This window comes from Impatiens glandulifera, chromosome 7 (assembly GCF_907164915.1).
Source record: "Impatiens glandulifera chromosome 7, dImpGla2.1, whole genome shotgun sequence".
Lineage (NCBI taxonomy): Eukaryota > Viridiplantae > Streptophyta > Magnoliopsida > Ericales > Balsaminaceae > Impatiens > Impatiens glandulifera.
Window position 1 is genome coordinate 11,433,084 of NC_061868.1, and position 13,229 is coordinate 11,446,312.

The 13,229-nt window shown below is 32.2% G+C and overlaps 1 long non-coding RNA gene across 1 annotated transcript in view; it reads left to right on the top strand.

Moving 5' to 3' along the window:
* The first annotated feature begins 1,612 nt into the window (after positions 1 to 1,612).
* LOC124910821 overlaps positions 1,613 to 13,229 on the top strand; it is a 38,044-nt gene continuing 26,427 nt past the window's right edge. Inside the window, exon 1 of the long non-coding RNA XR_007096462.1 lies at positions 1,613 to 1,656. This is a non-coding gene — a long non-coding RNA (uncharacterized LOC124910821). The remainder of the gene's footprint in view (positions 1,657 to 13,229) is intronic.

Below are 13,229 nucleotides of genomic sequence, written 5' to 3' on the forward strand. Positions count from 1 at the left end.
ACATATTTAATTTGATGAAACAAATATGTTTTCATATAGTTAACGATATATAAATGAACTAAACTTAGGACACTACAATAATAAAATTTATTGATAGAATTCTTGTCATTAAATAACTCTAGGATGAATATGGGAGAATATTGTATATATAGAATTTAATGTATTAAATTAAAATACATATTTCATTTGATGAAAAAATATATATTTCAAAGAGTTTAAGTTCTAAAATTAAAAAATACACTCATGAAGCTTTAAAACTAATAAATTTTATTTCAGAACTTATTTGTATGAATATGAATAATATGTACCCTATTTTATTTAATTATATAAAATTTCATTAAATATGATTCTGGAGAATATTATAATGTTAAAATTTAAATAAATTGAAATACATATTTATTTAATAAAACCATTTGTATTTTATATAGTTAAACCTCTAAATAAATAAATATAACTTTTAAGATCTCTAAATATAAATTTGTTTATTTCAATAGACTTATTTCTATATATATTATATAAGAATAATAATAATAATAATAATAATAACAAAAATAATAATAGAATAATAAGGCTTAATATTAGGTTATTGAGTACACTAATAAAATAAGAGTCAATAGAGACAAATTGTAGCACAATCTAAAATTCCGTCGCGTTGTTGTTGATAAAGAAATAAGCTATCACTACAACAAAATATACCTACGGTAACAAATAATTGCCAACGCATATTAAGCCGTTGCAAAGTCATACACAAATTGAATTTTACATACCTTAACTCAATAAATTAGTTTAATTAATAATATATATGAAATATAATATATATTTATAAATAATTTATTTAAATTATTTATGTGTAAGAAGATTAATAAAATATATATTATACAAATTGAGAATTTTCTTAAAAATAATAATATTAACAATTAATTTCAAAACATTTTCAACGAATTTATGCTTTATTTATAATAATATATTAAAATTAAGTGATAATAAAATGAGTTATTTTAAAAAAAAATATAAGAAGTATGAGAATTTGATAACAGGGAGTGTTCACAAGCGGCTGAAGCTTCTTTTAGGGTTTCGAATAGGCCGCAATTTGTGAGTTTGAGTTCTCGCTCCTCACTCACGCTCCCTTTCCCTGCTCGCGCTCCTGCAGCCTCATCTTAGCTTTCCCTTTCTAGGTCATATAGTCGGAGAGTGAGAGATACAAGGCTATGACTAAGGATCTGGGATACGGAACTACTTCGAAAGCTAAATTGCAGAACAACATGTGGATTCATGTAGTTGGTGCTTACCGAGTAGAAAATGAAGGATGTAAATGAAATTGAAGGGAAGTTTGATGATTCTCCGATATGCGATGATTGTGTAACTGATATCTACTATCTTCATAACATGGAGGTTAGTTGGAACTGAATTACTTCTCATTTCCTATTTATGCTGTAATGGCTACTGATTGCCGATTTCATAATCCTTTCATTAATCTTGAGCTATAGTTTGGAATGTAAGTGTTATTTTCTTTTAATTACATTAAAATTGCTTAGTTATGTTGAGCTGCGTTTACAGTCTGTTTCTAATCTGAATCGTTAAGGCACCCAAAGAGCAGTCAATCAATGGCTGGCGGAGAAAAACTTCAAATACGGCATCCTAGGTGGCAACGCTAGTGTAAGTTGCACAACTCCAATATTATCGCACCTCTAATTGAATGGTGATGTATAATGAAAATATCAAATCCATAGTATTACCTTAATTATGTTATGCTCATGTGCTATCATATTACTTATTTGTGTTACAGTTGTGAAGGAGGAACGAGAGATTAAAATTGGGCTTCCAACTGATGTCAAACATATTGCACGTATGGATTGGATGGAGCCTCAGACAATCCTCCACTTGGGTATGTATTCATTCAATATATACTCATCAACTGGATTAGAAATTTATTCATTTGATCAAACAATCAACACAATACCCAGATGAATTAATTCAAGACAAAGCCCAACAAGGTTCCTGCAACTGCAAATGTCAATGCAAATATCGAGGAGACAAGATCCCACAACTCTGCAATCTTAACATGGTAATCTCAAGGTTCTCATCTTCGATTTCTCAAATGTCTGATATTTTGGTCATTTTGGTCATCACTATTGGTACTTGTGATGATGAACCTTTATGGATTTCAGGTTGCTCCTTATGTGCGTCCAACTCTTAGCAAGGGATACCTTCTTTCTGAATTTAAGTTTTCAATCTTCTAAATCATTACTGCTGATAATCTAATGTATTTTATATTTCTTGTCCATTTGATACTGATTCCAGTCACTTAGGATGCTTAAAATGAGCTCAGATCTGCAATGGGATAATCAATGATTAAAAATGTTGTTGCTCATATAAGTCTGTAACTGGCTTTTTGTGAACTTATCTATTAATTTTGTAATTCTTATAACTATTTTCTTGTTGATTTCAATGAATAAAGTTTATTGTTCATTATTAAATTGGTTGCACACAACACCTCCAAGACGACCGGGATTTCACGGTTGTGTTGGAAGTGCAGGTGAAAGATTGCTAGTAGAGTGGTATATGGAGAAAGGTTGATTCTTGCTAATTCTTGAAATATTAAGATCACATCTCTCATGTGAGAGTCTAATAGACAAATGATTTAATCATACTTGTTTTTTTTGTTACAGGAATTGAATTGATTCAACCAAAGATAGTTAAGACAGATCTTGCTTCTAAGTCTCTCATAAGTGCTACTATGGAAAGTGAAAACCTTTAATATCAATCTTTGATCATTGCTATTGGTTCTAATGTAAGCATGCTCAACATTCATTCACATCAAATTAACTGTTTTCCTTATATTCTAGCTTTTTATAATATTTGTTTGCTTTTATAATATTTGTTTGCCTAAAACTTAATTTGAGAATCAAACATCTGTTTAAAAAAAATTGAGAATTGAACCAGGGTCTTTTGCTAGACAAAGAAAATTACTTGCTTTTCACACTGGATAGATCAAATTACTTGCCTTTTCTTTCTTTTTATTTCTTTCTTTTTTTATTTACAATAATTGAATGAGATGTTCTAATTTTTAAAAGAAAAATATACATAAAATATTTCATCTGTGTATACACAAGTTTCAATCCAACCTAATCAAGGAAAAAATGTTTGATTTTGGGTGATCATTCAAACGTTAATCTTGTTCGCAATCAAAATTTCAATCCACCTAATTTCTTTCTGTCCTTGGAGAAATCATTCAGAAGTTAACCTTTGAAACTCAATCATTCAAAAGTTTCAATCCACCTTCTTTTCCTATTGTCTTGTTATTTAGTTATATATTTTCAAATCTTGAGCCACTTTGTAGAGAAGTTTTTGGTGCAGATTGGATTCGTCACTCACCAGATTCACATGTTATGTATATGTTTTCTAAAATAGCTTGTTAACATAATTTCATTAGTTACAAAGTATGGTCTAGAGAGAGTTGTTTATATCAATTACAAATGTTAATACTTATAAGTGGAACTACTGAGTTTTATTTTCTTCGATTCCAATTTCAATAAAAAATCTAACATACAACTTCCATTGGAACATGAAAGGCTGGCTTTACTGGGACTGGTGTTGGAGCTGCTTACTACAACCTTGGCCTATTATAGAGTTCATGACATTAATTTCTCCATGCAGGTTAGCATTACATATAAGCTTTAGTTGAGTAAATTTCTATCCTTACCAACTATTCATTTTGATACTTCCAAAAGGCTATATCATATGTTGAGTTAAGATCTCTTGTTTTATATTGTGTGAAGATTGAGTAAGTTATAGAGATTTACTTGACTCAATTGCTGAATGTGAATTGAGTTTTTTTTAGAATATAGTATTAAAGTCTCTCTTAACTTGATTGGTGTGAGAAATTCTCCAACACCTTTTGTTGAGTGTATTTACGAAAAGGAGTGACGACGTATTTGACATCTTTTTTAACTAAGGAAATATACTTTGTTGTCTGCTGACACTATTTGTTTATGTTGTCAAGGGAAATTAAATGATTTTTCCTTGGATCTTATTGCAAGCAATAAATCACATAATTAATTCAGTTGCAATGCAAATCTAACTAAATGTCTGGTGGTCAAATATTAGTTCCAATAATGTTTAAAGGAGGATTTACTAGAGTTGGTGCCAAAAAGTCGGATACACAAAATTGTCTTTAAGTGGTTTATGGAGTAATTGTCTTTGTTTATATCTTTTTATATAGCTTAGTATTTTTTAGTTTAATTATTTTTTAAGCTATTAGAACATTATTATAAAATTATAATATGTTAATTAATGTTTTTTATTTAATTATGGTATGATTTATGAGATAATATTATTGAGATGAATTATATTTCTTTTGTTATTATTTAAATGATAATAATTAGATCTTCTAAATGTTTCTTTTTAATGATTATTCAATTAAAAAATTTGTTAAAAATGGAAATAAAAAATAAAATTTTAAAAATTAAATAGAGTTTTGGCGACACTTAAATTAATGTTACCGACGCTTAAATAAGCGTTGTTAAAACTTCCGCCCACCCTGCTTCTGACGACGCAAGAATAAGAGTCGGTGACATTTTTGGCGACGCTTTTTAAGGGTTGGCAGAAGTCTTTTTAAGCGTCGCCAAATGTCTTTTTTTGTTGCAGTGTATATTTAAATAGCTATAGGAAATTTATACTGTTGATTGTTTCTCTTTATAAAATATTAATTATATTTTAAATAAATTTAACGTGGACCTTACCCTAGAAATCTTCTCTTGGAGTGAGCTTCAAGGAGGAGGCTATGCTCCTAGTGTTCACACACAAAGGTGACTTCAGATCTGTGACCTTTCAAGAAGATAGTCATCATTTAGAGCCGTCTAATCATGATTATTAGGCAAACTTTCCCGGACGTCCATAGCCACTTAGGCTATTAGATCCAACGCGGCCTATCGGGACTCCTTAGTTATCGACGTAAACTCATCAATCTCTTCTTGTATTGTTTGTTTCGCTCTTCTTAAACTATCATTATGAAATTCATCAATTAATGGTATTCACATGTCTTTTGCATTCATATTTCCATTAAATCTTGTTATGTATCTTAAAAATTTATAGATATCTCAAGAAACAAGACTCTGAGTTGTTCAACAAGCCTCTTCTACTGGTATATTTCTACAATTTTTCTAATTATTGTTAAGATTTCTGTTAATTTCTATTACAGTTGATTTTAAACTTATATGTTTTAGGTAAATCTATCTCATTTATAAATACAGCAAATAGATGCAAAGTTTAGATGAAAAAGAGAAGTGGATTACGAAATAATACTATGGTGAGATTTGATTCACAAAATTTGTATAAATTTGCTTTCTTTTCTAATTTTAGTCTAATTTGTATTGTTCATTTTTGTTTAATTTCTTTGTTAAGCTGGTAATTTTCCAATTTTAATTACTGTGCTTTATTGGAGTTAGCTACCAATTTTTTTTGTTATTGATATGATTTTTAAGCTCAAACTAAGCCATTCTTATGTATTAATTTTGTGAATATGCTTCTCCTTGAAATTTGTGGTATACGCTAAGATTGTTATCAATACATATTATAAGTTTTGTTTCAGATATTGTAGTGATGAGATGCTTTGAGACAATTCTCATTTAAATTTTGCTGAGATCTTGAGATTGGTTTTCTGATAAATCAGCATCTTATTTTTTTTTTATCAAATTCTTTATATACAGATTTTGAATAATGCTTTATGTGCTACATGTTCAACTTTGAGTTTTATACTTCTATTACAACAATCCTGGCCTCTGTTAAATTAGTCTAGGAATCTAATAATTATTGTGTTTGGTTCCCTTGTTTATTTTAACTTGAATTTCTTTTGGAGCTTACATCTCTGTCTTCTTGTTTCAAGAATTTTCTAAAACTCAAATATGTATTTACTAAATTAATTTATGATGCCTGCTGCCCCCTTTGCAGCAACAGAGGGTAGAGTGGAGTGTGGGAAATTAGTGAGTGTTATTATTTGATGTTGATTGGTGGATTGTCAATTCACATTGAATTTGATATACTCTTCAACATTTAACTTAACACTCTTCAACATTTAGCTTTCTTTGAGAATGCATGTAGATTGTTATATGTGTTTTAGTTTGTTTTATTTTCATAAACAACTTTTTCTTGAAATTAGTTTATTTTTTTTTTCATATTAAATGACCTGGGAGATAACTTCTTATGGTTTAGTAAAAAATAGAGGCTAAAATATGATAGAATTAGTTGGTGTATTGTGAAAAGTGATCCGGGAGCAAATGCTTATCCTCTTATTAGTTGTGGTATTTTGAAAAATGACATAGAAATGAATGCTTTTGGTAAGCTTAGGGATTGAAAAAATAAAATTTGAGTGCGGAGGAAATTGTAGATAGAATAATTATTCCATTATGGTGATTGAGACACTTGGGTTGTTTGCATTGCTTCTAGAAGCCACATGTTATTGAGATTCTAGTTGTCTAACATGTTTGACATGCCTTCTTTATATTATTTGGTTGTTCAATGGTGATATATGCAGTAGTTATGTTTAATGACTTAAATGGAATTTAATTTCATCTAGACCAGGTATTCCACATAATTTACTCCATGCACGGGGTGAAAAAGGGGTCAAGACCGGGAGTAAAAACTCTCGGTTTTGACCCTATATTTTTCGGTAAAGACACCTTACCGAAGGTTTTAGTAACTCTCGCCATCTCTCGGTATTGACTCTCTTGGTTTTTCCACAAAGAGAAAAACCGAGAGTTATATGAAAACTTTTGGTTTTTCTCTTGTGGAAAAACCGAGGGTTTACAAATAACTTTCGTTTTTCTCTTTGTGGAAAAACTGAGGGTTTTAGAAATAACTTTCGGTTTTTCTCTATGTGGAAAAGCCGAGGGTTTTACAAATAACTTTCGGTTTTTCTCTTTGTGGAAAAACCGAGAGTTTTGATTTAACTTTCGGTTTTGCTCTTCGGGTAAAAACCAAGAGTTTTCTAATAACTCTCGGTTTTCTCCTTTTGAAGAAAACCGAGAGATTTCGATATTACTTTCGGTTTTTTCCTGTAAATTTTTAAAAACGTGCGGATTATTTTGCTCGCAACCAAAACCTGTTCAGCCAAACCAATATATGAATGATAAAAGAAATGCAACATACATTAAACGATCACATTAATTGATCATTAACATTACAAAATTCGAAACCAAACTAATATTCCGAACAATCTGTTATAAATTCAACTACTAATGAAAACATGTACATAATCGAAACAACCTTAGCTTGTGGGGGGAGGAGTTGGTTGTTGCCTCATAAACAATTCGATTCTCTCCATTCTTGCGTTCATCTCTAACTTCTCCCTCTCCATTCTCTCGTTCATCTCTAACTTCTCCCTCTCCATTCTTGTCACCATTTCTTTCTTTTCGGCTTCCATTTCTTCCATTTTGCGCCTTCTTTCTTCATCCCTCTTCTCCAGTTCCTCAAGCTTGAGCTTCATTATTTGATTCTCTTCTAACAATCGCTCATTATTTCGCTGTGAACTGTTTCCACTTCGACGATCCTCACGAAAGTGTGTGGGCCGGACGCCTGATCCCATTCCAAACACTACCCCGTGTTTTTTGTTGTCCGAACACCCTCTCCGTCAATTCAAAATCTGATATTCCCGGTTATATGATAATAAACAATATATGAAAAAAGAAACATTTACGCTTCTTTATCATCAAGAACCATTTGAAAAATGCCCCTAAAAGCATTATAATGCCGAAGGGTATATGTGAGATAACTTATTCTTCTATACTTGTTAGAATCTAGGCATATATGATGTTAGATTCAGATTAGCTCAGTAGACTAGGGTATGGTAGGAATACAATCATTCATGCACTTTTGGAGATCCTAAGCTGATATGTAAAACCTTTAGAGGTCAAAGTCGTGCATAAATTTCAAGATAGGGTAACATTTCCATAACACACATAGTAGTTTTTATTTTCTTATTACAAGAACCAACATCCAATAATCAACAAATAATTATCCTCACCAATTTTTTAATACTATAAATAATTGTGTAATAGTGTTAAGATTTATGAAATTAGACTAAGATGCAATCATTGTAAAGAAAAATAATTATTCTTTATAAAATCAGATGATGGACACAAATAATGCTGTTTTGGTCAAACTAGATTAAAGGTGATGAGCTATTTATTCCCTTAAAACATGATTATAATATAGCGTTTGCTCATTGTAGGTTGAAAGCTTTGATATTGGCTATGTAAACTACCACAATGTCTCGTTTGGTAAGTTATCAATACAACAAGATTATTTTTTCTAGTTTTTTTATTGGTACCTAAAATGTTATCTTAATGAGATACGTTGGACCAAAAAAAGCTAATGAAATATGGTACATGGGCAAGGTTTCTATAATGCAGATGATGCAGACAAGAGGGGACTTTCAACATTGTTGTCCCTGTAAGATGATTGATTTTCTTCTATAGGAATGAATTAATAAATCCATGTCACAATTAACCTCATGCTTATTTAATTTTCTCATATTTAGCTAGACAAGCTTGAGCAGGAAACTGAAAAGTGGTGCTAAGAGATAAATAAGAATAAACCAACTGCAATTGAGTGATCAAATATTCTATTAGTGTTCCAATTTGAGTGATACAACATATGATATAATTATTAAAGTAAAATAAAAATGTATTAATGATCCTTAAATCTGAGTATTGATTTCTTAGTCTAGATATTTATATATGTCAAGCTAAACATAGTTGTGTGATTTATTAGAGAGAAATATATGCTGATATTTTATGGAACTAAGAAATGGAATCATAGAAGGAAATATTTGTCGATCAAATGATTAATAAAGCAAAACGAACATGCCTAACTTTTTTCTTTAACTTAGTATTTGTGTAGGGGTTATTAATCAGAATTTGTATCATACATTCATCCTTCATAATTGTATCATATGTTGTTTTGGTTGCAGAGACAATGGGGATTGATGTTGCATTATCACTTATGATATTTTCTTGGGACAGGTTATTCATCTTTCCCTTTGTGTATATTTTGAAATCATTAGTTATATTATATTTAAACAAGAGTCTTCTTAAAAAAATGTTTCTAGGCAGAGTCATTCATGGGTGATGCATACAAATTTCTCATTATCCATAAAATGTGTTACAATTAATTTAGCTCAACTATTAGAAAGGAAGTGGGTAAAAAATGTCAACCAGTTGATGAATCTTTCTGAAACTTTTGGTTCATAGACATACTATGCATTTCACTTGAAAATTCTACAGTTATTTCCAGTGTAGGAATTTTGTTTTTTAGTTTCCTTGTTGGACTACACTTGTATGTGTTTCATAAGTGATATTTATAATGAGCTTTTGTAATTTTTCAATTAATAACTCGTTGGTTCAGATTAGTGCTGCAAAAGTTGGTGCTTATCCTTGGTTTCTATTTTGAGCAGATATTAAAAAACCTCGATATGTTAGTGTAAATACTCTAAAGTCAGATGTGATGACATTCATCCATAAATTAGGAAAACTATACACCGGTAATTTAAAATCTTAAAAGTTATTCCTTTATAATGACTTGAGAATACAGTTGCACATTTTATATTTGTTAGCGTAACAAAGAGAGTGCACAAGACATATTAAATTATGTATAGTTGTAAATGTTAATGATTAGTATATTTGTTTTCTAATTATATATTTATGAATTTTCACAAGTATATTACAAGATTGATGCATTTCATTAGCAAAACCGATGTTATCTCAATTCTTATATCATCAAACTACGAGTACAAGGAGGTAATTCAATCACGAATCTTTTATAGTATTCTTAGATGATAAGATGATAATGGTATCTGATAGAAAAATTAAGTAGATTAATTTTAAACCGGCCACACATTACAATTTTTGAATATTTATTCTAAATAATCAAAATGGAGAAATTGTTAGAAAATAATTGTTAGAACTTATGAAAGGTTTAATGAATAGATAAATTAAGTTCAAATAAATATGTTAAACCGCTAAGTCATATCAAGTATATTAATTGGTTTAAATATAACAAGAAGCTGTTGTAGCATAGTGGGAAATTGAGCAAAATCCGTTCGGTTGGAAATATATATATCGTTCGGTTGTTTGACTTCGGTTTGAAGTAAAAGCTCGGTCAACCGGTTCGGCCAAGAAGTTCAGTCAGCCGGTTGGTCAACTGGAGTTCAGTTAGAAGATCGGTCAAACAGGCATTTAATAAAGAAGGCTCCGGTCAACCGACACTTAATGCAGCCGCTCGGTCATAAATGAGTTCCGGTTTATTAAATTCTCCGGTTGATTAAATGCAGCCGCTCGGTCATAAATGCTCTGGTTGATTAAATGCAGCCGCTCCGGTCATTAATTTCCCTCAACTCCGGCTAATAAATACTCCCAGGTTTGAGATGAAATCCTTGTACAGAAATCCGGAACGGTTCAAGTTCAGGACCAGCTGAGTTGCAACGGGCAAATTATTCAAAAGATATGAATATCTTGAAGACGTGTTAAGACAAACAAAATATTCCTTGGGAATATGTAAGAGAAGAAATCAGGCATGAGGCAAGATAATTATTACAATATTCCTTGGGAATATGTAAGAGCTTCCGTGTGTCCAAAATGCAAACCGACTAAGTGCATGTCTGCCATGTGTCCAAAATGCAAACCAACTAAGTGCATGTCTGCCATGTGTCCAAAATGCAAACCGGCTTATGCATGTCTGCCATTTGTCCAAACCGCCTTATGCATGTCTTCCATGTGTCAACCGGCACGGCTTCCAGTGACCAATCTCCTAGAGAGAGAAAATATGACCTTTGTCATCTATTCACTATAAAAGGAAGCTGGATCATTTCAAGAAATATAAAAAAGAAGCTCTCGCGCGAACACACAAATACGCGTGAGATTTATACAAAAAAGCTCATTCAAGAGAGAAGAAACAGAAAACGAAAGATCTTACGCATAAGTGATTGAAATCCCGAAAGTGTTTGTGTATTGTGTGTGTATTTTACCAAGTGTAAAATGTTATTGTATTACATCATAGTGAGTGGTGTAACCGACGAGTAGCGATTAAGGCTCGTTCGGAATTGTATGAGTGTTGTAACATTCAAGTTAGTGGAGATCCTTCTCATAATCTGAGAAGAAGGGGTGACGTAGGAGGGTTTGCTCCGAACATCCATAAAAAATCATGTCTTGTGTCATTTCTTTATTTTCCGACTTACTCACTCTAAAACCGAACTATCACTCACTTCAAACGAAACCGGAACATAATCCTCTTTCTTAACCAAACCATTCTATCCATCCTCTCTAACCGATTCCTCCTAAATACTCTCCAAACCGAATCGTATTCGTTGCTTCAGATTAAAACGGACATTTCCGCACTTGAACTCGGTTCAAGAGTCTGACAATCTGTGTAGTGTTAAGAACGGTTTTAGTCTCTAACCGGACTATCACCAAATTGTGTGTTGTGTTGTGTAAGCGGCCACCCTTATTAAAACCGGAAACACCCCGGTCCTCCAAGAGCGTCCCCGATCCTAACAAGTGGTATCAGAGCGAGGTTGTTAACACTCAAGCAACCGAATATCATCATGTCTTTCATCAACGAGCCCCCCATATTCTGTATCGAAGAATATGTTGATTGGAAGACACGGATGGAAGTGCATTTGGCCTCACAAGACGATGACATGTGGTATGTTATTACCGATGGCCCGATAAGGATTGATAAGCCAAGATACAAATGGACGACGGAAGATAAGAAGATGAATAACTTGGATAATGTTGCCAAAAACATTTTGTTCAAGTCGCTGGACAAAAACATGTTTAGTAAGATCAAGTTGTGCTCCTCTGCTAAAGAAATTTGGGAAAAGTTGATCCAACTGTGTGAGGGCTGCGACCAAATAAAGGAGAACCGAAAAGAGCATAAGGCTCTGATAGCTACTGAAATCAATAGCAAATGGGCCGATAGCGATTCAGACGACTCATCATCCAGCGACGGTGATGATAAAGCTGATACATGCTTCGCGGCTGAGAAAGAATCTGAGGTATTTGATTTCTCTTCTGAAGAATTTACTAAAGAAGACATAGTTATTGCACTCAATGACATGGTCGATGAGTTCAAAAAATTGTCTGTTTTAATACCGACCTGGACAAAATATGAAACCGGAAAGTCAAGTGGTACCGCTGGTGAGCCAAGCGGAACCGAGACTTACGAACCGGTTGGACTGTCCTTAAAGAATGAGAAGTTCAAAGAGACAGTCCAATCGTTAACCGAAGAAAATGAGAGAATCAAATATGTCACGGCTTCTTGGAAGAGATCTAGTGAAGCGGTAAGCCAGATGTCTAATTACCAAAGACATCCCAAATGTAAATTTGGTATTGGTTATAATAAATCCGCCACTCACAATCATTCCAACGGGATAAAACTCACAAAAGACAATCTTCCCTTTATAAGATTTGTCAAGAGCTCTTCAATCGACAATGAGGTAGAACGTGATCTAAAACCGGAAAAAGAAATAAAATATGTAAGTCCAATTGACTCGGAAAAATGGCTTCATCCTAAGAGAAGGAAAGCCAATCGGCCAACAGGTAAACAAACTGATCTACGACCACATAGAATTAATCAAAAGTCACCACAAAATAAGGCACTCTTAGGACAACAGAAAGATGTCAAGCCAAGCACCGGAAAAATAATTAGAACCATAACCGGGAAAGTTATCCGACTTATTAAAGTCTGGATTCCCAAGGGACTAATAAGCCACGGACCCAAAGAAAAATGGGGACCAGATTTTCTATTGTATATGAATGCAGGTAAATTAAGACAGAAGTTTGGAAGAGACAGCATGGCATCCGGACAGCCGGCTGCTGACGAACACATCATTGTAAGGGAACTAGCATGAAGTGGCTAACATTCTCACAAAACCACTTCTCGAGTCTAAGTTTTCTTCCCTTAGAAATATTTTAGGATTGTTAGATTACAAAATTTGAAGAAAAAATTGTTAGAAAAATAAAGTTCTCCTTAAACCAAACCATTTTTCCAAAAAACCGGCCAAACAAATATAAGTTTTTTAAAAACCGGCCAATAATTACAAGTTTTGAATATTTATTCTAAATAATCAAAAAGGGAGAAATTGTTAGAAAAATTAAGTAAGTTAATTTTAAACCGGCCACACATTACAATTTTTGAATATTTATTCTAAATAATCAAAAAGGGATAAATTGATA